Here is a 23,102-nt window from a genome sequence, read left to right on the forward strand (position 1 = left end):
ACTTGCCTCGCTTGCCTTCTCCAAACTCCAAACTTGGAAGACGAGTGTAGGACACGCGAGTTTGGAGTTGGAGAAGGCAAGCAAGGGAAGTAGGACGCGCGAGTTTGGAGTTTGGGAAGGTGAGGAGATTTGTAATTTCTCTCAGGCTACTTTAGCTGTTGGAATTGCTCACAAGATTGGAAGCTCTCTCTCTGTGTGTGTGTGTGGTGTGTTTCATTTCTGTGTTTCACAGCCTCATGAGTTTAATGATTTATTCCTAGATATACAGTAGATGTGCAGGACTGGCGTCTTAAAAATAGCTATCCTCTCAGTGCACACATATTTGAAATGTTGGGTAGCGTTGGATAGATTAGATTTTTCCTTGTTGTTAAGGATGGCTTCAAACGGGAATGAGGCAAGGAGCCCAATAATCGTTCCTCCTTTCTCTATTTTTGAAAGCAGAACCAGCCTTTTATGTTAAGGCCCTGCTCACTTTCCCAAACTCCAAACTCGCGCGTTCTAGGGCTGCAGAGTGATTTCACTTTCCCATCCCCCCCACACCGATCTGAGCAGCAGAAGCATTTTTGAAACTTCTGGAGCTCACATCCATGGCCATGAGGTGATTTTATGATGCTCCAGCAGCCCAATCTGGGCATCGGAGGCCTGCAAAATGCCTCTGCTGCCCAGATCTAGGGCTGCAGAGCAATTTCGCTTCCCTCCCCCACACGGCTGATTTGGGCAGCAGAAGCATTTTGCAGGCCTTTGAAGCCCGGATCGGGCCGCTGGAGCATTGCCAAATCGCCCCACGGCCATCGATGCGAGCTCCAGAGAGAGCTCCAACAGCTCTCTCTTGTGAACTTTTACCGCCAACTGGATAAGGGCAGGTTTCAGGAGATTCGGACATTGTCTAAGAAAATGCTGAGCTTGTTTGGCTCAACATATTTGTGTGAGAAGACATTCTCTGCTATGAACTTTAACAAGAACCGTGTGAGGACAAGACTAAGTGACTCTCATCTGCGTGACATTTTGCACATCAAAACCACTGCCTTTGTACCAGACCGAGCCTATTTGCTGCAGTACAGATCTCAGTTTCACCCTTCACATTAGTGCAGGTAAGTTTTTTTAAAAATTTATTTAAAATACATTGTGAAAACTCAGCTGTCAGTTGATCTTAATGTTATAAAATGAAAAGTATGCCATTTGCAATTAACTTGGCATAAAATAATTCATTTGCATTTAATTGTAATTGTTCAAAGAATGTTCGGAAAAATGTTCGGCCCTCCAGCATGTTCACTTCATCCAATCTGGCCCTCTTTGAAAAAAGTTTGGACACCCCTGGTATATGGCAAGGAAAAATAAACAGAGAAAACAGCAATATGTATTATTAAAAAAAGAATTTGGAAAGTTAGAAGCAGAACTGCAAAGAAATCCACAAAAAAGACATTAATAAGAGATATGGATATAATAAAACATAAATCTGTTAGATTCAGAAAAAGTGGCAGAACAGATAAAAAGAGCGAAGCAAATTTTTTTTGAAAATACCAACAAGCCGGGAAGATGGTTAGCTTATAAACTTAAAAAACAGAAAGAAAAAAAAAGATACATAATTTACTTGACGGGAAAGGTTATTTACAATACAAAAATTAAGAAACAAGATAGCTAAAGAATTTTATAAGGAACTGTATAACAAAAAGGAGATTTCAAGAGAGAAAACCGTAAAATACTGGGAAGAAAGTAATCTCCCAAAGATTTCAGAGATTTAAAAATATGTTAGACGAAGGAGTTACAATGATGGAAATAACAGAGGCCATAAAGAGACAAAAAAATGGTAAAACTCCTTGCCCAGATGAACCTCCGACAGAGTTATATAAGAACTTGTAAGAGATATTAAGTGAACTGTTGAAAAATGTTTGTAATGGACTTTTATTAGAAGCTAAAATGCCGATGACGTGGATTGAAGCAAATATTACCAATACCAAAAGATGATTTGGATTTGACTCAGATTAAGAATTATAGACCGATTTCATTGCTCAATGTGGATTACAAAATTTTTACTTCAATAATGGCGGAGAGATTGAAAAAATATTTGGTTGAATTTATACACTCGGATCAAAATGGCTTTTTACCAAAGAGACAAATTAAAAATAATTTAAGAGTGATAATAGATGTATTGGAATACTATGAGCTACATCCAGGGAAACAAATGGCATTAATATTTTTAGATGCTCAAAAGGCATTTGATAATCTTTCATGGCAATTTATGATTCATTAATTACAAATAATGGACTTTGGACAGAATTTAATAAATATGGTAAAAACTATATAATAAACTAGTGATTGTGAATGGAGATTGTACTGAGAGAAAGGCACAAGGCAAAGATGCCCTCTGTCCCTGTTATTCATTTTCACTTTGGAAGTTTTAAACCGAAATATAAGACAAGATACAGAAATTAGAGGGTTGGGGATAAAGGGTGAAACATATAAATTACAAGCATTTGCTGGTACGAATCTGAATGGGGAAAAACAGGCTCCAACTCAACCTGGCCAAGACCGAGTGGTTTTACGTATCGACATCTCGTGTAGTCTAGGATATTCCATCTTTGGTTATGGAGGGAGAGGTGTTACCTTCCGTTGATAGGGCACGCAACTTAGGCGTCCTCCTGGATGCACGACTCAGTTTAGAAGATCACATAGGAGTTGTGGCCAGGGGGGCATTTGCCCAGGTTCACCTGGTGCGCCAGTTGCGCCCCTATCTGGACCAAGATACTTTATGTACAGTCACTCATGCACTCATTACCTCCCATGTTGATTACTGCAATGTTCTCTACATGGGGCTCCCTTTGAAGACCACCCGAAGACTTCAGCTGGTGCAGAATGCAGCTGCACGGGTTGTGATGGGAGCATCCCAATACTCCTATATTACACCCCTCCTGTGTGAGCTGCATTGGTTACTGATTGCCGTCCGGGTGAGATTTAAGGTGCTGGTTCTTACCTATAAAGCCCTACATGGCTTAGGCCCGGGATACCTGCAGGACCGTTTGCTGCCAGCCACGACTTCCCATTGTCCTGTGCGCTCACACACAGAGGGCCTCCTTGAGGTGCTGTCGGCCAGACAATGTCGGCTGGCGACCCCCAGGGGGAGGGCCTTCTCTGTGGGGGCACCTGCCCTGTGGAATCAGCTTCCCCTGGAGCTCTGGATGACCCCAGACCTCCGGTCCTTTCATCGTGACCTTAAGACATTTCTTTTCCAACAGGCCGACCTGGACTGATGATAAGGGGTTTTTAATAGGGTTTTAAGGTTTTATTGGTTGTAGTTGGGGCTATAGATATAGTTTAATTTTTAATATTTGTATTTTTACTTGTATTTTGTTGTTGTTAGCTGCCCTGAGTCCTTCGGGAGATAGGGTGGCATATAAGTCCCATTAAACAAATAAATAAATAAATAAATAAGTGATTCCAAAATTGTGGGAGAAATTAGAACAATATGGTGAAGTAGCGGGACTAAAATTTAATAAAGAAAAAACTAAGATAATAGTTAAGAATCTTATGGATAAGCAAAAAAGCTGAATATCAGAAGTGACAGAGGTACAGATAGTGAAAGAGGTAAGATACTTGGGTATATATTTATCAGCAAAGTGCTCAACATTAAAAGAAGATAACTATACAAGGTTATTGAAACAAATAAAGTTGGACCTGGAAAAGTGGAAGAACTTAAAATTGTCATTATTAGGAAGAATAGCTACAGTTTAAATGAATATATTGCCTAAGATTTTATTTCTGTTTCAGACAATTCCGATAAAAATTGGGGGAAATTTTTTTCAAGAGTTGAATTCACTAGTTTTGAAGTTTGTATGGCAAGGAAAGAAAGCTAGAATAAAGATGAAAACCTTGCAAAATACTAAGGAAAATGGAGGGCTTTGGTCTACCTGAGTGGGCTTTGTATTATCAAGCATCTGTATTAACATGGGTGAAAGAATGGATAATGCTTAGGAATAAAAGGTTGTTATATTTGGAGGGACATGACTTACAGCTGGGGTGGCACACTTTTTTGTGGTATGGGAAAAACAAAATCCATGGATATTTTCAAAATCACTGTATTAGAAATGCTTTGATAACAGTATGGGAAAAAATTAAAATGAAAATACATGTAAAAATTCCAGGGTGGTTATCAACAATTGAAGCTTTTTCACATACAAATTTGTTAGATTTTGAAAAAAGTTGGACATATAGAAATATTTTAAATACTGATGGGACATTAAAATCAAAACAAGAGCTGGAACATCAGGGCATCAACATGTCATGGTGGGTATGTTTACAAATTCAAAATAGATATGAAAAAGATATGAAAATGTATGGATTTTATAAAGAACAAAATGTGTTTGATAAGATATTATTAACTTCTGATGAGAAACTAAGATATTGTATAACTTTGTTAAATTTAGAGACGGAAAGTGAACAAATTAAAGGGACAATGATAAGATGGGCAGAAAACTTTGGTTATAATATAGAATTAGAAAAATGGCAAAAACTGGGAGAGAAATCATAAATTGACAATGTCAACTGCGTATAAAGAAAATTTGTATAAAATGTTTTATAGATGGCACTTACCTCCAGCTAGACTAGCAAAAATGTTTAAAAATGTATCAGGTAAATATTGGAAATGTAAACATAACTTAGGTACATATTATCATATCTGGTGGACATGTGACAAGGTAAAGGCTTATTGGAAAAAATACATGCTTGGCTAGAAAAAATATTAGGAGAACATGTAGTATTTAATCCTGAATTTTTTTATTAGGTATAGTACCAGAAAAGATCAATAAAAAAAATTAATACTTGGTTTTACATATTGTAACTGCAGCAAGAATAAGCTATGCGCAATGTTGGAAAAATGAACAAATACCTTCAGAAGAAGAGGTAATAAAAAAGATACTGGAATGCGCAGAGATGGACAGATTAACTATGAGACTGAAAGATAAAGAAGAAACAGAATATTACTGTGGGGAGAGCAGCGGGAGCAGCGGGAGCAGGGCACTCAATGTCAGGGGTGGGGCGAGGCCTGATGCTTCCCTCCCCCTGCCAGACACCTGCCAAAGCTGTGCAGTTGCTGCCCCCACCCCTGCCATGATGCCCTTGCCTCCCCCCAAGGTGTTGTTTTTTTTTTGCTAAACTGCCTTTTAGCTGCATTCCATTTCTCCATTCACTTCTCAGCCTTTGCCACATGTTTTTGGGACAAAAAAAAAGTTCCATGAGACTTTCTAACTTCTCGGGAGTTCTTGCGAGAACTTAGATTCTAAGTTCTCGCAAGAACTCCCGAGAAGTTAGAAAGTCTCATGGAACTTTTTTTTTACCGATATTTGCACAAACATGTGGCGAAGGCTGAGAAGCAAATGGAGAAATGGAATGCAGCTGAAAGGCAGGTTAGTAAAAAAAAAACACTTGGGGATGGTGAGGGCATCTGGGATGGAAACCTTACCTGGCATGGTAACGGGAGGGTTAATGGGTGCAGGGGGTCCAGGAGGCGCTGCACAAAGCAGGTGGAGGGGAGGCCTGGCAAATTGCGGGTGCCGGCAGTGGCAGTGCGGAGGCCAATCACACGTGCGAGTGGGACAGCCACGCAGGACAGAGGCACTGCCCAGAGCCAGAAGGGAAGGCTGGGCAGATTGCAGGCACTGGTGGGGGTGGCGGCATGGAGGCCGATCACGTGCATGAGTGGGACAGCTGCACAGGGCAGAGGCAAAGACAAGCCTGGCTAGCTGCAAAGGAAATGGGCAAAAAAGGTGAGCAGTGCAACTGGGGGAAAAAATCCCCCAAAAGAGCAGGAAAAGTGACAAACCAAGCCAGGAAAGGAAAACCGGGATCTCCCCGAGCAGCCTCAGAGGGAGCACCCAGCCCGCCTGGCCTGCATTTAGGAAGCAAGGGGAAAAAGGGCAGAAATTCCTCTACATGTCTGAAGATCAGGAGGATTTTCTTTGCAGGCAACCCACAAAGCCTGAGGCTGGGCTGAAGGAAGAGGAGGTGGTGGCAGCGGCGCTTTCTCCCTTAGGATCATGCGATCACATCTGGAGGGAGTGCAGGAGGATCTCCCAGAGCTCGACCAGGGTCTCTCCAGCTGCGGAAAAGGTAACCAGAGCTGAGCGGAGCCTCCTTTGTCCTTTTGTCCGCAGCTCGGAGCCTTTGATGGGGCTGATTTCTGCATGCCACCCACCAGTGCACCTCTTCCCGTGTTGAGTGAATGCCATTTTCCTTCCCCAGGAGCCTGGCCCTGATGTCCATTTGCTCCCCTCACCAAGTGACTGGCCAGGGAATGGGCTGGCCAAGCCACCCTTTGCTCGGAAAGGAGCCAGAGACAAGCCCGAGAGAAGGAAGCCACAGGATGGATTTCGCTCTTCCCACCATCCTTTAATTCCACCGGTAGGTCTTCGCCCTTCACCTGTCTCCACCAACAACTCCTCCCAGAGATGGCTGGAAGTTCCAATCCCTCCATGGAGGTTTCCCGCCCCTCCGCTGCCCACCTTCTATGAGGGTGCTGATTAAAGTTTGGAGGAGTTTTCCCCCCCACTTTCTTATTTTTTTTGGCAGGGGTGATTATCCAGGAAAGGTGCCTCTCCCCGGGATCACAGAAGGGATCCCCTTCTTCAAAGGGAGCCCCTGAGCTTGGCTGCCTGGACAGCTCCCTGTCCGATCCAAGCGAGCCCCTCCCAGCTCTGATCCTCGCTTCTTCCAAATCAAGAGATGCTTTCAGGGCATCCCTGCGCTAGAAGAGGCAGAATAAATAAAAATAATTGTTTAGTTGCTGAACAACTAACAAATGAATGTAGGAAATACACCACTGTAGTAATTGGGGACTTTAACTACCCTTACATCAAGTAGGAGACAAACTGCAACAAATGGAAGATCAAATGGATTCGTGATTAACTGACAACTTCATCACCCAAAAGGTAGAGGTGGTAACTAGAGGGACTGAAGTTGTAGGAACTTTAGGGGAGAGAGACCATGTCATTATTAGAATTCAGTATAAAACACAAACAACTGGACATAATCAAACCAGTGTTTTAGACTTTAAAAGAGCTGATTTTAGCAACCTCAGGCTTTTAGGAAGGATCCGATGGATGAAAATCTTAAAGGGCAAATCAACTCAAGAAGCTTGGAGAACTGAAAAATACAATTATAAAATACCACTAAAAACAAAACAAAAAACCCCCAGCATGATTGCATAAAGAACTCTCAGACGAACTGAGAAAAAATGGATAAGTACAAAAAATGGAAAGAGGGACACAAAATGATAGCAGAATCCCCAAGAAATAGCTCAAACCTGCGAAGATGAAGTTAGGAAAGCTAAGCTTTGAACATAGTAAGATTTGCAACAAATGTCAAAAACAATTTTAAAAAATTTCAACACATAAAAAACAAGAAAAAAGTCAAAGAAACAATTGGTCCACTAATGGGAGAAGATGGCAAAGAAGTAATGGGCAGTAGAGAGAAACCAGATCTGCTTAGTTCATACTTCGCATATGCCTTCATGCAAAAAGAAAACACTACTGAACTTATCAAAAACAGAACCATAAATGAGGGGTCCTTGGTGCTCTCTGAACTTTTTTGTTTTCTTGCAGATGTTGCAAACTATGTAACATCATCAGTGCCAATAAGGAGTGCTGTTTGCTATGTTTATATTCTAGTAGCTTGCCTGTCAATGTTGGTGGAGATGTTCTTGGAGATTCTTTGATTGGGCTGTTTGCTGTTGGATTCTTTGGCAGTTTCTTGATTTGAGTATTGTTTATTGGTCTGATGTTAACCTTGGAGTTAATCTATGCTGATCTGGGTGCTGATTACTGGTGGAGAGGTGATGTAAGGTTCTGCCTCAACTAATTCTCCCAACAAAGCAGAACTTTTGAAACTGGCATGGTTTCAAAGGAACTTTTATTGGAAGTTAGTGAAAGCATAGAGACAAGACAAGATCTGAAATTTTCCCACATGTACACATTACATTTTCATGACTCTGCCCAACTGTCCAGTCCATGCCCAGCCAATACAAAGGTGCAAAAGTGTTATGGGAACTGAAAGAGCAATAAGGCACTGTTCCCAGGCATAGCATCCTTTTCCCACCGGAGTAGAGATAAGGCAGATGGCCCCAGGTACATCCCTCCCTCCTTTCATACCCAAAGAGATACATCAAAGTGTAGAAGAACAAATAAAAGAAACACATCACAGAAAACTCAGTGATTCCCAATGGCAGCATCCTGATAAGGATTTGAGGGGCCTGACAAGTGCTTGGGTCTTTTGTTCATTTTTGGGCTGGGTGATAATCTCTTTTGCATAGTCTATTGATGTTGTTAATGTATACTGTATGTGTCTATTGATGGCTGATTTATCAAAGTGTCAGGCTTCTAGAAATTTCCTGGCATATTTGGACATGCCTTGGTCCAGGATGGTCACATTTTCCCAGTTGAAACTATGGTTAAATCTGTCTGTATGTTGTGAAATTAAAGAATTTTCATCGTGTCTTCTGACTGCCGGTTGGTATTCATGGATGCATTCTGTCAGGCCTGTTGGTCCTAGATAATGGTTGTTGCAATCCTTACATTGTCTGTTGTAGATGATTCCTGGGGTGTTTTTTGTCTGGGATTGTTGGGTCTTTGGTCTGCGTTTTAAAGGGCTTTAGATGGCTTGTGTGCTATGTTCAACTAGATCTCCCAAGAAAGCAGAACTCTTGAAACAGGCATTGTCTCAAAAGGAACATTTGATTGAGAGTTAGTGATGGCAAGAGAACAAAGCTAGATCTGAGATTTGGTGCATAAAGGAATACATCAAAAAGGCAATTCACAACTACTCCCCCCAGTGTCCAACCATCTGGTTGAAATCCAGCCAACCCACAGGTACCATGGTGTTATAAGAAGCCAGAGATTTATCAGGCTTCTCAAGGTCTCTCCTAGTTTCTTTTCTCAATGGTCCCAGGCTCCATTGTCTGGAGATAAGACAGATGTTTTCAGTTCACATTCCTCTCGCCTAGAGGGAGGGCTCCTTGCACAGAGTAGAATGAAGCAGATACTATTCCCCTGGCAGGTACCCTCCCCCAATAGTATGGCAAGCCCTGAAAATACATAAGCAGAAGCAAGAGAGGGAAAAAGCGAAGGATGAAAGGCAAATACAATTGAGGGGCTCTGACATTTGCGCCCCCCTATAAAAAGACAAATCCACCTGAAAAGCAAAACAGGAAGGGGGAAAAAGAATGCAAAAAGAAACATTAATTACCATATTTTCCGGCATATAAGACGACTGGGCGTATAAGACGACCCCCCCAACTTTTGAGATGGTTTTCAAGATTTTTCGTCTTATACGCCGGAAAATCAGCGAGCCCGGGAAGGCACGCCCTCCCCTCTCACTGTGGAGGAAGCAGGGCAGGCTGGCATCTGGCGGGAGCCGGCAGGGCAGTCCTGTGCACGCGTGCGCTCCCCAGCTGTTAAGGAGCACTCCTTAGCAGCCGGGGAGTGCGCACGTGTTCAGGACTGCCCTGTCGGCTCCCGCCCGACGCTCTTCCCTCTTGAGGCAGCATCGCTCCCCGGCTCCTAAGGAGTCCTCGGGGATGCTGCCTCAAGAGGGAAGAGCGTCGGGTCCTGCCGGCTCCCGCCCGACGCTCTTCCCTCTTGAGGTTTTTGAAGAAAGGCGTCACTGCCTGCAGTTTCGAGCCTGAGCTCCACCGTCCAAATGAATCTCACGCAATGTCCCAACAGGCCCTCCGCTTTCATTTCCGCTTCGGATAAACAAATTAAAGGGAGATTGTTCGTACGACTCTCAGTTTCAGGACAGTGACGGAAGTAGAGGCAGTGATCAATTTCCTGTGTCCGATAGACAAATCAGGACCCAGTGACACCCAAAGAGGTGGCGCCTTCCTTCTCTTCCGTTGCGAGCTGCTCCACAGGTGGCTGCGCGTTCTGGTTAGGGAGGGCGGCTCCTCGGCTTTGGAGATGAGGTGGATCGGGTGGGGGGGGAAAGGGGAAGGGACGCTTTCATCTTATTTTCTATCTCTCGCTCACCTCCTAGCCATGATTCATGATAGTTACAGCTGCCCGGGACATTATGTACTTGTAGGGTAAGCCTGGGGGAAGGGAATTATTGGGAGGAGCTGCAGGAAGGCGTTAGGGAGACAGTGGAGGAAGAAAGTAGCGATGATCTCTTCCCACCCTCCCCTCCCCAATGCTAAAAGGGAATTTGGATGTACCCGGAAAATAACATTGTCGGTGGGATCTAGGTGGATCTTTTGAAGGAGTTTAGCTGTTGCTGGAGTCTTGTCTTCTAACCCGCTCCGTAGTGATCTTGCTGGAACGGAAGGTTTGCTTCTCCAGGAAAGCTAATCAGTATTAGAAAGTTAGCACAGGAAGCGGTAGCTTCTGTTCCTTTCACAGCCAAGAGCCGGAAAACGTTTCTTCCAAGATTTGGAATCGCAGGAGAAAAATAACTAAATTTGGAACTTTTCGGCATATGGTAAACGCCAAGAGAAATACAAACAGGTTGAATGGATTTTCGGTCTGGTCAGCAAGATCCAATGTTATGTATGCTAACTAAATCCTAATCAAAGCATTAATATATATCCAATATGTGAGCACAAGACAGATAGAGATCTTAGCAGGGTCGTTATTTTACTCTTGGGTCCTGCCGGCTCCCGCCCGACACTCTTCCCTCTTGAGGCAGCATCCCCGAGGACTCCTTAGGAGCCGGGGAGCGATGCTGCCTCAAGAGGGAAGAGTGTTGGGTGGGAGCCGGCAGGGCAGTCCTGCGCACGCATGCGCTCCCCAGCTGCTAAGGAGTGCTCCTTAACAGCTGGGGAGCGCGCACGTGTGCAGGGCTGCCCTGCCGGCTCCTGCCAGACGCCAGCCTGCCCTGCTTCCTCCCAGGCTCGCTGATTTTCCAGCGTATAAGATGACTGGGCGTATAAGATGACCCCCCCAACTTTTGAGATGATTTTCATGGGTTAAAAAGTCATCTTATACGCCAGAAAATACGGTAGGTTTTTCTGGTTAGCATGCATGAAAGTGTTTGAGCAATCTAGGAGCCCTAATGTGTTTCTTATAAACCCATTCATTCTGTGAAGCAGGCAGGTCTTTCCAGGCCACTAAATATTGTGTGGGCCCATTATGTTTGTGAGAATCTAAAATATCTTTAATTTCAAAGTGTTGTTCGCCCTCAATCTTAATAGGCTGAGGAGCCGGAGTGGTTACAGGTTGTAATTTGGAGATAATCTCAGGTTTCAATAAGCTACAATGGAAAACTGGGTGGATTTGTCTCAAACTCTTAGGGAACTCCAGCTCCACTGTAACAGGATGAATAATGCGTTCAGTAGGAAACAGACCAATAAATTTTTGTCCCAGCTTCTTTGATGGCTGCAAAGGTTTGCCACTTGGAAAGGAGTGAACCCAGTGCTCAAGTGTACTGCATTGTTGTAAGCCACTTCAGCAGATGGCAGCAGATCAGTCCTGCTGATAATAAAACAATGGAGGCATTGTTCTAGAACAGAGTTCGTTCGTTCTGTCCCTTCCTTCATTTGAGGATAATAATAATAATAATAATAATAATAATAATAATAATAATAATAATAATAATAATAATAATAATAATTATTATTATTATTATTATTATTATTATTATTATTATTATTATTTGTTGGTAAATATGTTCATCAGATTGGAAGTATGTAGTTAAGCAGAGGTTTATGAGATCCATAATCACTGGTGTTTTGATCTTTGTGTATTTGTCTGCAAGAAAACAAGGAAGTTCAGAGAGGACCTCTCATGTCAACCCTGAGCTACAAATATTTTCCTTTATTAGAACGATAAATAACAGGTTAGGAATGCAAATTAAAATATGCAAAAAATAAGAGAATACCTGTTAGCTCTAGACAGATTCAAATCACTGGGTCCATATGGACTACATTCCAGAGTTCTGAAGGAATTGACAGACGTAATTTCAGAACCATTGAAACGTGTTTCAAAGTTAATGGATCACTGGGGAAGTGGCTGAGGACTGGAAAAGAACTGATATGGTCCCCATCTTCAAAAAAAGCAGGGGGGAACAGATCCAGATAATTACAGACAGCCTGACATCGATACCTGGGAAGATCTTGGAAAAGATAATAAAGCAACAAATCTTCAAACACCTACAAGCAAGCAAGGTGATAACCAGAAGTCAACATGGGTTCATTAAAAACAGATCATGCCAAACAATCTTATTACATTCCTCTACAAAGTGACCAAATTAGTACATCTGAGAAATGCTGTGAATATAGTATATTTAGATTGTAATAAAGCATTTGATAAAGTAGACCACAACCTACTTTTGGCAAAGTAGCAAAATGTGGGATAGACAGCACTAGGTGGGTTTGTAAATGGCTGACAAATTGTATTCAATATGTGGTCCTTAATGCAACTACATCCAAATGGAGAGAAGTAAGCAGTTGGGTAGATTCTGTTTTAAACCCGTAATGATCTAGATGAGGGAATAGAAGGGGAACTCATCAAATTTGCAGATAACAATAAACTGGCAGGAATAGCCAACACTCCAGAAGACAGGCTTAAGATCCAAAAAGATCTTGACAGACTTGATTGATGGGCCCTATCTTAACAAAATGAAATTCAACATAGATAAAAGTAAGATTTTACATTTACATTTTACATCTAGACAACAAAAATAAATTGTATATGTATAGACTAGGTGAAATTTGGCTTAATGCCAGTAACTGTGAGAAGGATCTTGGAGTCCTAGTGGACAATCACTTAAAGTTCTAGCACCACTTTACAAAGCCTTAATCAGACCATACCTGGAATACTGCATCCAGATCCGGTCACCACAATATGAAAAAGATGTTGAGTCTCTGAAAAAAGTGCAGAGAAGAGCAACAAGAGGGCGGAACTGAGGTGGCAAGGCAGCCCCTCGCTGTCTCCAGCATAGCCCCATGGATCTAAGACTGCATTCCACCCACTTGACCACCATGAAGTTGTAGATTGGTAGCCGGCCTGGCCTGAGGTGGTGGGGGCTGCTCACTCACCGTTTCTAGGGTGCCATGTGAATCTAAGACCGTGTTCCGCTTGCATGATCACCACAAAGTTGTAGATCAGCATGGCCCCCACCATTAGCACCTCCATGGGCCGCTTGCAACTTGTGAACCCTTGCTTCCCTTTCACCAGGACCACTCCATGTGGGAAAGCCATGCCCCCGATGGCACAGCCACCAGCAACAAAGAGAAGCAAGATGGCAAGACAAGATGCGAGGCAGTTCACAGAAAGCCAGTGGGAAGGCGAGAGCGTTTGGGGGTTGAGTTAGTCGTGCTGCGATTCCCAGAAAAGTGAGAGGCCCAAAAGAGATATATTTAATTATCTGCAAAGGACTTCTGGGGAGATGGCTTGGAGCCTTGTGCCTCATTCAGGAGGTGGTGCACAGGCAGGCGAATGAACAAACTCACAGATTGGTTTCGTGGTCTATTCTTGCTGCCTCCTCTCCCTAAAACCAATGATAGAAATCATTGGATTGAATGGAAAGATAAAGAATTGGTGTGGGTTGAAATTAAAAGGCCAAGTCAAGGCCACTCCACTGAATTATTTTGTCGAAGACCTGGAAAGTGTCTCACTTCTACTTCCTCTCCTCTGCTCTTTTATAATTTAATCCATCCATACCCAAACATGTCTTCTGGATATCATGGACCAGTTTCCATCACCCTGTGGCTCTGCTGGCTAGAAATGGAATGCCTTATTTTCTCTGCAATATGCACCTAAGAGGCAGTAGGTCTGTGACATTTAGATGTACTTAAACATTTGTTTCTTCTGGCTAATTTAATAATTCAATGTCTAATTCAAAATTAAATGTTTCTGAGAAATCCAGGGTAGTTTACAAGAAAACTTTCAAAGACAGCCATTGTAAAGCATCACCAGCAATGCTTAAAACAATATTTTAAAACAATTTTTATTGATTTTTAATATTTACATGTACATGTATTTGTGAAACAATATGGTGGTTGGGTACCGTATTTTCCAGCGTATAAGACAACTGGGCGTATAAGACGACCCCCTACATTTCCTGTTAAATTATAGGGTTTGGGCTATACTCGCCGTATAAGTCTACCCCTCTTCCAACGCACACCAAATAAAAATTAAAAAACATCAGATTTGATTTTAATATGGTAATTTTAATTCAAATGCTTATGACATGCAGGTACTTAGTAGGAAAACTGTCACTTATAAACATAAGGCTGTTTGTCATGTAAATATAAAACAGTGCAATGGATTAAACTTTTCCTAATTCACTCCAAAGCTTTCCCTGCGCAGACCAAATGGGAGATCTGCTCCAGGTTTTCCAGCCAGCCCGCCCATTTCCTGAGTCAAATGTGTCCTTAGAGCTAAGCAGCTGCTCTGGCTGCTGCATTCCCCACCTGCCTTTCAAGTTGGGATAGACTGAAGCTGCTCTTCAACTTTAGAAGGAAAGACGCCCAGACCCCAGCCTGTAAAAAATCACAGACTGCAGCTTCTTCTCCAATTGGTCCCGCTTTCCCTGCGCAGACCAAATGGGAGATCCGCTCCAGGTTTTCCAGCCAGCCCTGTCCCTAAAGTTTCAGCACCCAGCGTATAAGACGACCCCTGACTTTTGAGAAGATTTTCATGGGTTAAAAAGTCATCTTATATGCCAGAAAATACAGTAATTAAAATAAGAAATAGCCATTTGTAAATACAGGTGAAACTCGAAAAATTAGAATATTGTGCAAAAGTTCATTTATTTCAGTAATGCAACTTAAAAGGGGAAACTAATATATGAAATACACTCATTACATGCAAAGCAAGATAGTTCAAGCCATGATTTGTCATAATTTTGATGATTATGGCATACAGCTCATGAAAACCCCAAATCCACAATCTCAGAAAATTAGAATATTGTGAAAAGGTGCAATATTCTAGGCTCAAAGTGTCTCACTCTAATCAGCTAATTAAGCCATAACACCTGCAAAGGGTTCCTGAGCCTTTAAATGGTCTCTCAGTCTGGTTCAGTAGGAATCACAATCATGGGGAAGACTGCTGACCTGACAGTTGTGCAGAAAACCATCATTGACGCCCTCCATAAGGAGGGAAAGCCTCAAAAGATAATTGCAAAAGAAGTTGGATGTTCCCCAAGTGCTGTATCAAAGCACATTAATAGAAAGTTATGTGGAAGGGAAAAGTGTGGAAGAAAAAGGTGCACAAGCAGCAGGGATGACCACAGCCTGGAGAGGATTGTCAGGAAAAGGCCATTCAAAAGTGTTGGGGACTTTCACAAGGAGTGGACTGAGGCTGGAGTCAGTGCATCAAGAGCCACCACACACAGACGGATCCTGGACATGGGCTTCAAATGTCATATTCCTCTTGTCAAGCTGCTCCTGAACAACAAACATCAGAAGCGTCTTACCTGGGCTAAAGAAAAACAGACCTGGTCTGTTGCTCAGTGGTCCAAAGTCCTCTTTTCTGATGAGAACAACTTTTGCATCTCATTTGGAAACCAAGGACCCGGAGTCTGGAGGAAGAATGGAGAGGCACACACTGCAAGATGCTTGAAGTCCAGTGTGAAGTTTCCACAGTCTGTGTTGATTTGGGGAGCCATGTCATCTGCTGGTGTTGGTCCACTGTGCTTCATTAAGTCCAGGGTCAACGCAGCCGTCTACCAGGAGATTTTGGAGCACTTCATGCTTCCTTCCGCAGACGAGCTTTATGGGGATGCTGACTTCATTTTCCAGCAGGACTTGGCACCTGCCCACACTGCCAAAAGCACCAAAACCTGGTTCAATGACCGTGGGATTACTGTGCTTGATTGGCCAGCAAACTCACCTGACCTGAACCCCATAGAGAATCTATGGGCCATTGCCAAGAGAAAGATGAGAGACATGAGACCGAACAATGCAGAAGAGCTGAAGGCCGCTATTGAAGCATCCTGGTCTTCCATAACACCTCAGCAGTGCCACAGGCTGATAGCTTCCATGCCACGCAGCATTGAGGCAGTAATTGCTGCAAAAGGGGCCCAAACCAAGTACTGAGTACATATGCATGCTTATACTTTTCAGAGGTCCGATATTGTTCTATGTACACTCCTTGTTTTATTGATTGCATGTAATATTCTAATTTTTTGAGATTGTGGATTTGTGGTTTTCATGAGCTGCACGCCATAATCATCACAATTATGACAAATCACGGCTTGAACTATCTTGCTTTGCATGTAATGAGTCTATCTTATATATTAGTTTCCCCTTTTAAGTTGCATTACTGAAATAAATGAACTTTTGCACGATATTTTAATTTTTCGAGTTTCACCTGTAGGTCAGGTTACATCAACAGAGGTGCCCTCTCTAATTCCCTTAGTGATTACATAGTCAAAATAAGCAAGTTAGTATATTTCTAATTATAACCTAGTCAATCAACAGAATTCAAAATATATTTTCACTAATACATATCAATATCCTGTTTTTAAATTTTATCTAATTGCAATAGGATATTCTAGAATAGCCTATAGTATATAGAAAAAAGCTTAATTTTGGGTAACCCACAATTCCCTATTTCAGTAAAGAATAATTCTTTTGTCTACAAAACTTATATTGTTCATTACAAAACATTTTTATGTTTTACCATTAAAGTCTAATTTTCATCTTAGCAAATCACCAGTTATTAGAAATATATTTTTTGCCTTAGCCGTTCCACAATTATTAAAATGCTATCTTTTATATATAAAATTCTAGATTCTATACTATAGTTCAAAAATAGCCACTGAATATTCTATAAGGGATCTTAACCATACATCAATTATTAAAATACCATCTTTTGATATGTCATTGCAAATTCTATAGTATAGTTCGGAGTTATATTTCCTTTACAAATCTAAAAATTAAATGTAAAATCCGTGATAGTTTTTAGAGATTCCCCTTAATCCATAAAAAGATATTTTTATAGTTTTGGAATCCCAAAAAAGAAACAAGTTCAGTCTTTTAAATCTAACTCTTGCCTTCCTTTTGTGCCAATCGTACTTCACTCTTGGTATCTTTAAATTCTCAAATGTATCTTCCTTTCTTCCTAAACCCCTTATTTGAGTCCAGGGAGCGTATCCAAATGTCCCCTTTGTAACCATTGTATTTTTGCTTTCGTAGTTCAGTTTTTGGTGGTTGATATAATATAATTGTCATTAAATCAGTCAAATATTTTTGTTCTTCCAATTTTGTCTGGGTTAGGTAGAAAGTAGTAGCTGGTATTATGTTTGACATTTGATTAATTGAATTCTCAATATAATATATTTGAAAGCCTTTAGCATCTTCACTCTTGGTGTTGCTTTCTTCAGGTGCTGTTACTTTTTGGCTTGTAAGTTTTGTAGTTGCTATTAAAGTTTGGACTTTAAGGTTTTCTGTAGGTTGCTTTTGTTGTTCTTTGAAATCTCCTATTTTAGTGTTAGTTTCCACTTCTATTTGGTTTTGGGTTATCTTTTCCTCATTTACAGTCAGAGTTTGATTTGGTGGCTTTAAATTATCAGATTTTTCTTGCATTTTGGCTTTAATTTGCTCTGTCATTGCCAAGATTGTATCCAGTATTAGTTTATAATTAAGTGGCAGGATGTATTCATCCATTTCGTTGTTGTTTACAGTTAAATCTTCCATGGAGGCTGTTTTAATAATAGTCAAAGATTTTCCACCTCCTGAAGAGTTGTATTCAGTGCCAGATGTTCCCACACTTATCTTCAATAACAACTCTATTATTCAGTCAGCTCTCACAACAGAAAAAGGAAATTTACTTGCTGTACCAGGTTTCACCACAAGATTTCATCAATAACATATAACATGCAATGTAAAAGGGTTTTTTTCTTTTTCTTTTTCCAAATTAATATAGAACTTTTGTAGGATTAGTCCAAATTTTTTTATTTAATTCACAGTTTAAAGAGAGAATAGGATAGTGAGTTCCCAGCAACAAATAGAAGCTTTTTAGTAAATACAGCTGAAATTGCTTAAATTCTTTGCTGCATTAATTGGATTTCTTTTGTGACTTTGAGGCTTTAAGATTTGTTCCCAAAGTAGATATTCACCATTTTCTCAAAAAATGGGGAAGATGATTTTCAGGAAAGTCCCACAGGAAGATGATTAAGGGAATAGGAAAGGTAAAATCTCACCCAGGTCCTCCAGATTGCTTCTTAGTGCTAGGTAGTACTTTTGGCTTTCAACAGGGAGCGGCTTAGTGATCGGCCATCTTTATGGCCGGTCTCTTCTGCTTTGGGCCAAAGGAGATGATCCCGGATTCCAGCGGAGGGCTGCCGCCCTTCCGCGATCACAGGGAAGTCCTCCTCTCAGTAATCACCCCTCCAGGGTGATTTTTGACCCTTTTCAGCGTCCTCAAAACAGGAAAGAAACAGACAGCAGGAGACAGACTGTCCCTGCAAATCCGGAAGTGCTGCACGTGCGAACCAAAAGCCTGCTTAAAACAATATTAAAAGTGTGTATTTTAAGAAAGAAAAATATTAGTATTAATTTAATTAATGCTGTTTGACCATGAAATGTGTTATTATTCCACATATGCCTGGCTGAATAGTATGTTTGAAGTTGCTTCTAAAGGGGTGAGGGATGCAACATCCATGTTTTCCTTGTGAGAAAGTTCTATAATTGGGATGCTGTCTCTAAGAAGGCTTTGCTCTTGGTCACTGCTCTATAAACCAAACCAGTGGGACCATCTGATCATAATTGATGGTAAATAAAGATGATTACAGGGCTGGAGACTAAATCATATGACAAATGTTTGTGGGCATTTGGTGTGTTTAGCCTAGTGAAAAGAACTAGGGGTGGTGACTTGATAGTGTTCCAATATTTGAGAGGCTCCACAAAGCAGAAGGCAAGACAAGAAACAATAGATGGAAACTAATCAAGGAGAAAGAACTAAGGAGTTGTGAAAATAACTAACCAGTGGAAAGGCTTGCCTTCAGAAGTTGTGGGTGCTCCATCACTGGAGGCTTTTAAGAAGAGATTGAACATTCCTTTATATGTCTCTTCCGGCTCTTGTTATTCTTTGAGAGAAGTGCTGTCGAGTTCTCTCACCACGTCACTTCCTAGGCAGAGAGGAGGGAGGGAGAAAGAAAGGAAGAAGGGGAGAGAGGGAAACAGGAAGGAGGTAGAGAGGGAGATGAGAATGATGGAGGGAAGGGAAGGAAACAAGAAGGAAGGAAGGAGATGGGAATGAGAAGAAGGGAGAAAGGGAAGGAAGGAAGGATGGAGATTAGAATGAGAGGGAGAGAGGGTTTGAGGGAAGTCTTGCCTTAGCACTTGGCCACCAGCAGCACTGTTGCCCTTTTGCTATCTCCTGGTAGTCTCCTGGAAGATGCTTTGGTTACAAAGCCAGGTCCCCTCAGCAGCCTTGAGGAGGAGGTAAGCACAGCCGGGCACCCCCTTGGGGAAATGCGGCTGGTCTGGTCTGCAGGGTCCTGATGCCCTGGGAACTGGCCAAGCTGGATGCTTGCCCTCTGCTGCCCAGGGCTCCAACCAACCCACAACACCTTCTGGGGCCTGCCCACAGGGCCCAAGAGGGACAGCAAGTCTCCACTGGTGGACCACGCACCAGTGCCTGCCCCAGTTCTACCTTCCTCTGCCAGAGACCCCTAGATTCTCCCCAGCCATGCCTGGGTCCCCCAACGTGCCCCTGACACAAGTGATGTTAAGTAGGCCATGCCCACCCCATAGGCCATGCCCACCCTGGCCCCACCAAGGGCAACCACAATGCTGATGTGGCCCTCAATGAAATCGAGTTTGACACCCCTGGTATAGAGTCTTCTGGACTAAAGACCAACTCTAGGTCCCTTCCAACTCTATTCTATAATCTATTCTATGTTTGGTGAAATAATGGATGCAGTTACGCTTTCTTGGTAGTACTATAATCTTGCTATGATTTTGATGGACAGTGTCATGTTCATTAACAGGCAGGATCAGGGAGAGAATATTTGTCTCATAGCTGATACATCAGAAGGGCTGCCGAATTTATTGTAGTGCAATTGCTATAAATATTTGATTTTAAATTGTCTAGCAATTTATATTATTTGATTTACCATTTAAACCAATTTTCCTGTTTATGGTCATTTTATTTGTGTGTGTGTGTATTTCTGTGTGTGTGTGTCTGTGTTTGTTTGTATATATATATTCTTTTTGATTTGTATGATTCAACCTTTGATCACAAAAAATCTAATCAAATGAAATGTTAGAACATACAGGTTTTTCCCACTTACCAAACGTAATTGGGACAGGAACTCTATGGCTAAGGAATATTCTCATAAGGCACAAAGTCATGTGACCACTGCACTTAGGATGCCAGTTCTAGCAGTCCCTATGGGTATCATTAAGTGAGTCCCACAGTGGTAGCATCCCATTGCTGTTTGCAACCTCCTGCCAGCTTCTCCATTAACTTTGTTTGTCAGAAGCTGGCAGTGAAGGTCACAAATCACAATCACATGACTGTGGGATACTACAATATTGTAATTGTGAGCCAGTCACCAAATTACAATTGCATGAATGTGGGGATTCTGTAATGGCTGTAACTATGTACATTGTTAGTACTCCTTGTTCAGTGCAATGATAAGTTCAAACAGTCACTGAATGAGTGCTGTTGAGAAGGACAACCAATAAAGGACAAAAGCTAGAATTGTATGACTAAACAAGGCAACTTTCACCCCCAGCCAAAATAATGAAGGAAATTACAGCAAAAACAATAATACATTTTAAGAAAACGTATATTTGTAGATCAACAAATATTTAGTGTTATTAGCATACCTGTACATTTGTCCAGAATTTAGCAAATATAAAAAGAAAAAATATATAATATTAAAATATTAAAAATAATTAACAAATTTATATCTTTGACTTAGTATTGATCTTTTGATAGAGATGTACTTTTTATTTAAAAAAATCAGAATCTGAGAAATGGTTATAGTTGTTTTCCTTTCCAGAATTATACAAGAGTAGTAGTATCAAGTATGATTCTGCATTATTTGCAACTGTAACAGTGTGATACTACTTATACTGCAATAGTGTTTATACCATTAAGTGATAAGATTAAGGAATAATCTATTATTGCTGCTATTTTATCCCTGGATAAAATTGATAATGTTTTGACTGAATAATATTAAAATTATTTTTATTATGTAATATTGAATCAAATGTATTTTTATATAATATAGCATTTCCTAAGATTGAATATTTTCACTGCCTATATATATTTTCCAAAAATATTATAGCTTCTAAACTATATTGAAATAAGAAAAGCAAGTGGTCCACATACTTAGTTCAATTGGAGGCTTATTATAAAATATTATTTTAAATGCTGTAAAATTCTTTCTGTAGCTTCACTATAGTTTCCTTTAGTGAAGTTGACATAACTGATTTTGAAGGCTTGAAAGATCCTGCTGATCATACAAGTTACTTTCTGGTTTTCTACTAAATTTTGCTGCAAAAATATTCATAACAATGTTGGCATGTAAACTACATTTGATCTTACCTTTCATTATTCATCGTGTGATTTTATTAAAAAAATTCATCAAACTGATTTTAGATTACTAATTAACACTCTAAACCAGATGTGTTCAACTTGGCAACTTTTAACATTCCCAGAATTCTTCACACACTATCAATTAGTAATCTAATATCAGCTCTTGATATATTTAGAAAGCCTGAAATCAGTCATTTTTTCTGGATGTAGAAAAGAACTTTGCTATAATAGCCCTGGAAATTTCTGAAATTAATTTTACTTAAAAGATTTTTACCTTTTTAACAAATGGATCAATATGATATTCTATTATTATTATATACAGTATCTATCATACTTTCATATGAAATTGATAAAGGATGTCCCAAAGGTGACTTTTTTTCCAAAGGCAATTGGACTTTGTTTTTTCTTGAACATGTTTCATTTCTCATCCAAGAAGTTTTATCAGTTCTGACTGAATGGTAGAGTGTCAAGGTATAAATCACCTTAGTAGAGGGCGAAGGATCGTGCTTCAGAGGATGCATGATGTGCATGAAGGAAGGAAATAAAACATGACACATAATCTTACTAAATACCTTTTAATTACAAAAATATAAAAACTAAATATATATTATAAAGAGAGCTAGCTGACTACATCCTAACGTAACAGACAGTAACAGCAAAGTGAAAGACAATAAACAATAACTGTGAGAAACTTTTTCTAGACATGCGCACAAAACAGTCTGAAACCATAATATAACTGGTCATATGGGATTCACTATGGTTACCAGATAAGTTATCACCACAGGTGTAGAAAGCAGGGGAAAATGTAGAGTTAGAAATGAAACTTTTCTGACGAACAAAAAAAAACGTGCAGTGACATTCCCCTTCTTTTGTCAGCAAAGTGAAGACTCAAGTAAGGCACATCTCACGCAGATACTCATGCTGGGCTGTAGGAAGTGGTTTGTTCAGCATATTTGATCACATGTAGGCACATACTGTAATGTCACAAAACCTTGTTTAACAGAGTTGTCTTATGTTTTGATATCAGATGTCAATGTGTCTAGACCTGGAACCTGTAAAACATGTTTCAGAAATATAAACCACAGATTCATTATCTTCCATCACAGTGATCGGTCAAATCGGATGTGTCCAGATATCTGTGACTAAAGCATCAAACCAGGTTAAAGAATTGCATGCATCAGACACACACGCATACTCAGCTTCTGTAGAGGAACAAGAAACAAAATTCTGTTTACGCACATGCCAGTAAACAGGACATCCATTTAAGAACATCATGTAACCTGAAGTACTTTTCCATGACTTCTTATCACTCGCTCAATCTGAATCTGCATAACAACATAACTCTGCATAGTCAGTATGTGTGGGTTCTAACAATAACTTCATGTCTTTTGTGTGTTTTAGATACCTCAATAATTTCTTAACACATGTCCAATGAAACTGTTTTGCCTTGCCTACGTGTCGTGATAGGAGATTAACACTAAGTGCAATGTCAGGTCTAGTCCGACTACTAATATACAGCAGCAACCCGATGACTGAGCGATATAGTGTTTGATCTTCGAACTCAGGACTCGGTTCATGTGCCAAAATGTGAAAATCGGTTTGCATGGGTATACTCACAGGCTT

The 23,102-nt window shown here is 40.8% G+C and overlaps 1 protein-coding gene across 3 annotated transcripts in view; it reads left to right on the top strand.

Annotated features, from left to right (window-relative positions):
* Nucleotides 1–23,102, top strand: part of MSANTD3 (Myb/SANT DNA binding domain containing 3) — an 80,852-nt gene that overhangs the window by 46,144 nt on the left and 11,606 nt on the right. For 2 of the 3 annotated variants that reach the window (XM_083377167.1, XM_083377166.1), the window contains 2 exons: nt 5,958–6,102; nt 6,235–6,393. The exons of the other annotated variant lie outside the window; for it this stretch is intronic. The gene's annotated coding sequence lies outside the window, so the exon portion shown is untranslated. The remainder of the gene's footprint in view (nt 1–5,957; nt 6,103–6,234; nt 6,394–23,102) is intronic. 3 annotated transcript variants of the gene reach the window in all.

The sequence above is a fragment of the Vipera ursinii genome, assembly GCF_947247035.1.
Source record: "Vipera ursinii genome assembly, chromosome: Z".
In the NCBI taxonomy this organism is placed as follows: domain Eukaryota; kingdom Metazoa; phylum Chordata; class Lepidosauria; order Squamata; family Viperidae; genus Vipera; species Vipera ursinii.